Raw genomic sequence first — 6,000 nt, forward strand, 5'->3', positions numbered from 1 at the left:
AGTCATCTCCTACACATGATTTTTTTCCTGATTATCAGGGAAAACAGAGACTGTGGTCCTGCAACACTCCCAAATCTGCCTCTTTCCTATGGCACTCGCCACACAATTGCTTTTTCTTCTCTGTCAGAGCAGTAATTTAATAACACATACCAGGATCCAGCCAGCATGTCCAATGAAGGAACAGAAGCAATTTAATGTGATTCATGATCAGGACTAATCATGATAGGACTAATTCTTTGGCATTCATTCCTCAGAGTAAAGAGTCAAGGGAAAAAAAATATATTCTTGATTAGATTCAAAGAAAGTAGAGGAGTCTACAACCTGTTCACAGGCAGAAAGGAAGGGAAATGAATCCACCAATTATTTTTTTTTTTTTGTAAGTGACCCCCTGCACTGCTGGATGAGGAGGGAGAAAGGATTGTGTCAGAGAACTGTGGTGCTGCCACTTGCCTCCTCTAAACCATTCCTTCCAGAGTGGAAAAATTTCAGGGGACAAGGCTGGATGTGACAGTAAAAGATTCTTGGAGTACTGTGGTATCTTGCTTGCTTGCCCTTGATATCTCAACTACTAAGCAGTGTGAGATATAAATGGAGTTTTGGATGCAGAAAGGTTGCATGGGGGCATCTGCTCTCTGTTCTGGTGCAGAATGGTGGTGTCATTTGTGCTTGGCAGGTCCTGAGGATGAATGAGAGGGAACTAATGAGAACATCAGAAAGAAACCATTTATTAATGCTTCCCTTGCTAGAAAAATCCATTGTGTCAGTCTTCTGTTCCTTCTACCTTACTTAAAACTCACTGACACTGGGTGACATTTTTAGCTTAGTCATTTTATCAATGAGGCTGTGAGATAAATCACTGCCCAGTGTGGGAAATGAGCTCAACAACATTTATAGCAGTGTGGGGTCTCATGAAATCTTAATTTAATGACCTTTGAGTAAGAATAGAGGCAAATATACACCCCTATCAGGCGACCACATCCTGGACTCAATCAGATCCTGCCATCTACTTCTCTGGCTGTTCTGATCCTGTGCTGCAAACCAGCCCAGGTCTCAGATGATCCTCTCCTTCAGGCTAATGGGAGTGCTCAGAGAGTTCATTTCTGCAGCCAAAGCTGCAGGCAAGAGGGATGAAACCTTTTCCCAGGGTGCAGCAGTGCCAGTGAAAGAGCTGTCAGTCACCAGGACTGCCAGCAGCTGATGGTTAATGCCATCTAAAGGCAGGCAGGGAGGGAGCAGGAGAGGCTGCAGCCTTGCTCTTCTGAAGCTCGTCTGTGACCAGAGGAGCCACAATAAAGACCCTTTACAGCATTATCACATCACATTCATCTGACAAAGCTGTCGTTTTGCACTTTGGGCCTGGGGAAACCCCATGATGGGCAGGATGGCAGCCAAGCCTCGATCTATGCATGATGTGACAACCCTGTCACAGTGCCTAGGGACCTCCTGTGGCATGGATGTCCCTGTGGTTAATGGCATTAACCCAGGCACTAACTGTAAGGGATCAGGACAATGTCCTGGGAACTGCACTCCAAAAGTTCAGCAATGACAAGTCCACAGTGCAGCTGCACAGAGCTTGTGACAGCTGCAAGACAAAGCACAGAGTGGGCTCCTGAGCACATGAGCTCAGACTGCCCAGGCTGGTACACTCCCCTAACTGTCAGAGGACTGATGTTATGGTCCTTTGTAACACACCCATTCAGTGCCTCTTCATCTGCCCACTTCTCTTTCTATGGCCCAGCCTCTGAGCTCTTCTCTTCACATATATCTAAATAAAGGAAGAAATCAGAAGAAACAGTGGAGCAGCAGTGATGCTACTCTTCTCATGATCATCATTATTTGTCATATCTACCATCAGTTATGGTTTGTTTGTGCTGGGTTTTATCCAAAAGCATGGGAATAAGATATTCCTCACCAGAGGGAACACAGAGTGCAGTTTAGAATGTGATGCAACAGGTGGGGGTGTTTCAGGCTGGCAGGGACCGTCTCTCCCTGTTTGGCTGTGTGGCAAATCTCTCTAGCCCTGGGCAGGAGGAAACCAGGGAGCCTCTCACCTGCAAGGAAGCAAAGAGAAAGTGTTTGGTGTCAGCTCAGCCTGGTGACAAGGACAGGAGTGCTCCTAAGAAGTGGAGGAATGCCTTTGCCAGGAAGCTGAACTCCTGGGTGGTGGGACACGGCTGTCAGGAAGCCTGGCCAAATGTCTCAGAGAGCTTGTGACGTGGCACTGCTTCGCCACCACACACACACCATCTGCCACCAGCCGTCCCCAAGCACAGCCTCAATGTGTAGCTGCTCTGCCAAGTGAGGCTGCAAATTAGCTCTGGGAGATGGAGGCTGGTAGCAAATGCCACCCCACGCAGGGGTGCTGAGTGTGGGCTCCGGAGTGAGGTGGGGACACTGCACAGTGACCAGCCAGGGGCTGCTCAGTCTGCCCAGTTCACACAACCACCATGTTGACAGGGTAAAACAACTTCCTCATCAGTAGCTTCCTCACAAAACTCTGAAGAAGCTTCCCTAGAGAGAGAGAGGTGAGACAGCTCACAGTGACAGGTTGACTCTGTGCTGTGATGTGCATGTGCAGCCCTTTGCACCTTGGTTTGAGTAGATTTGGAGCCCAACTCCCTAGCCAGCACAGGGTCCATCAAACTGCTGATTCCTCTGCCAACCTCATTCCTCTTCTGCAGCTCAGACATCCCTGGTTTTCCCATGAGATGCTGCAGGGCTGAGTCTGCCTTCCATCCACAGCATGGCCATGGAATGCACACTGGTCCCTGCCATGGGTGCACGAGATAGGCTGCAACTTGTCACCCTGTAGTTTTGAAAGTTTTAAAGTTCTTTTAAAAGTCTTCTATGCCTTCTGATGTTTACATCTACTGGAGTTCTTATGCACTGTTCATGTAAATAATGATTATTTTGCATTCTTCTTTGTGGGAGGAGAGAATTGATAGACTGTTGCTTTGACCAGTTTAGTTGGAGAGGTGTAAATTTCATCCTCCAATCCACTGTCACTTTTAGAATTCTATATATTGCGAGGTCAGAAATAAAGTTCCCTCCTTTTACTCTTTTCCTTCTTTTGCATCTCGAGTGAATATGTGAGTTATTTCATGTTGTAGTGTGACAGCAACTGGTGTTTGCTTTCTATAGGGCCTGTGCCCCAGATGTAGTCCTTTGCTTTCTTTACTGGTAGAACTCCCCCTGAAATAGAAGAATTTGCCATTTTAAGTGGAAACTATTATTGATGAGCACTAGGGTGTCACAGATTTTTACTGTCCTCTACCCTCTCCATTTCCTCTCTTAATTTTCTTGCTGCTGGAGACAGCTATCTGCTCTGCCTGCCCAGGGCTCAGCCCTTGGGATTATAGTATCTCCAAGCAGTCCTGAGTACAGGAAAGCTAGGATCCAGTAGACTCTGTGAGCACCAGAGTGAGGAAGCCTCGTGGGAATGGAGTGAGAAAACAGCAGGCCCAGCCTAATCATCCTCTTGGAGCACTCCTTGCACCTGGGGAGCTGAGACCAGCGGTGGAAAGAAGCTGCTCTGTGTAATCACTGCTGCACATGGAGCAAACCTGTGCCAAGCATCTTCCTTGGTTCCCAGGCTGCTTGGCACCTGTCTGCCACCCAGCTCAAATCCAGAAACTTTGCAAAGAAAAAGAATGTCAGTCTTCTCAATGGCTTAGTAGTGAGTTCATTCTATGCAGCTCCTGTTCTCCAGGGGTTTCCAGTAATCAGCTGCAGCCTGACAGCACTGTGAGGACTCCAGCAAAGCCCAGATCTGTGGCACAGTCAGCAGAGGCTGGACAGAACGAGCTGGCAGCTTAGGATTGCCCCTTGCCTGTCCTTCTGCAGACTGGGGCTCCGGTGCAGCTGCATGGGGCTGATAACCTGCTGCACTGCTTCATGGGCAATCACAGAGCTGAAGGGATTGAGCCCCAGGACTCTTCATCAAAAGGGTGGAATGTCAAGTCCAGCCTGGCCAGGAAAATCAATTCCTCCCTGCGCAAGGGCAGGGTGAGTTTAGCAGGCTGTGCAGTGGACAGCTAGCACTGACAAAGCTGTTTCTTGGAGAGTAGGGTTGAGCTCCACCATCCAGGGCATTTTCCTTCCTCCCTCAGGAGACAGAACTGTGCTCCACTTTTTCCTCTAAGAACTTTCTTTTCTCCCTGCAGTCTTTAGTTAACGAGACTTCCCCGCTCCAGAAACTCAGAAAAAAAAAAAGTAAAGTGTTGCCAACTTTCTTCAAGATTCCATTACAAGGAATCCAATAAAGCACAGGAATAGATCTGATTTGCTAGAAAGTAGGATTTTTTTTTCCCCTAGAGCTTGTTCCTATTGCCACAGAGAAAGTTCCAACATGGTGATCCACCTGCACCTGGGAGTGTGGTAGGAACAAGCCCAGAGGCAGGTGGTGGATCCCTGGCTCAGCAGAGCTCCTGAAGTGCTTGCGAAGGGCTCCGTGCTGCTGCTCTGTTCACGATCACCTGGTGGGATTTGCAAGTAGGGCAGGAGTGCATGGACTCCATTTCTCTGACCTTCCTGTCTGGTATTAGCTGTACCTGCTGGAGATAGAGTCTGTAAATGATTGATGTAAACAGAAAGGAAAGTTTATTCCAAACAAGAAGAGGTAACAAGGAGTGAGCCACAAACAGCCTCCCAAAGAGGTAAAAAGGAGTGATCCACAAACAGCCTTCCAAAGGGGGAGCTGGGAGTTTTCAGATCCAGGCTGAATGTTGCCCTACTGAAGTGGAAATATGGAAAGTGCCACAGCTCCATACCTGTTCAGGTCACTGTGTCCAGCCCAGGAGGACCTAAAGCCCACCTGGACTCCCTGGGAAGGGCACCTACTATGTACCTAATAATCTCATGTTTACAAAATGCCCACGTAGTCCTGGAGCTGGACTCACTGGGATGAATGCTTTGCCAGGGAAATACACTCACTCAGGGTGACAGGCTGCCTGCAGCCCTGCACAGATGTGTAGGACAGGAAACCAAGGAGAACAAATATCCTGTTCAAATACTGGAAGACAGTGTGTAATTACCTGAGCTGGGAGCTGGCCAGGATTCCAGGAGCCATAGTGCTGCAAGAGTAAAAGATGAAAAACGTGAGGTAGTGATGGATGGGGGAGGTGGGTACCAGAGAATCAGGCACAAATTTTTACTCTCTTTAGGAAAGCAGCATCTCTGCACTGTGCCCATTGCTGGGGCTTTGATCCAGTAAGGATGGAGAGAGAGATGTGTGTGCCACTGCACCCTTCCCAGCCACTCCATTGCCCTGCAGGGCTGGGGAATCTGCCCAGGGGATGCTCTGGCCCAGGTAGCCCTTGTAGCATCCCTCACTCTGTGCACTGGGCATGTTATACCCTGTGCCAGGCCCAAGGTGCATCCACCCCTGGATGCTTCTGGAATGGCATGTAAGAATTTCAGGCCAAAGCAGTCCCAGAATCTGGTGGGGAAGATGCAGAGGGGTTGGAGCAATGCATCACAAAACACTTTGGGACAGAGCAGGGTGTCACAGCCTTCACTGATGGTAGGAAACCCCTGTCACAGGCCTGTGGTGCTTGCAGACACCAGTCCACAATTCCCTCTGTAGAGAAGTGTCAGCCTCCACCATCTCTTCCTTCCCAACCACATCGCCACATATCCCATCACACTTTTCAAGAACCATTTTTCTCTTTAATCACCAGCCCCAAGTTTCAAAGTTAATTGGGGCTGGTGAGGTATAAATAGATGCTGGACCAGATGGAAACTCTGTCGTGATTTATAGCTCACTGAGCCATCACATGTTCCACTTGTACTCTGAGCAAGGGCACCATTAATTATGACACTGCCCAGGCAGATCGCAGGGGAGGTTACAACAATGATTTTCAAGCTGAGGACTTAAATAGAACCAGGTTGTGACGTTTTGCTGAGTGTGCAAGATGCAGACAGGACCTGCTTGTTGCAGTGGCACTGTTTCCAGAGCATTTCTCCAGGAGCCCCAGGGGAGCTCATGAAGCAGCTATTTTG

This window comes from Lonchura striata, chromosome 20 (genome assembly GCF_050655825.1).
Source record: "Lonchura striata isolate lonStrDom1 chromosome 20, ASM5065582v1, whole genome shotgun sequence".
Classification (NCBI taxonomy): domain Eukaryota; kingdom Metazoa; phylum Chordata; class Aves; order Passeriformes; family Estrildidae; genus Lonchura; species Lonchura striata.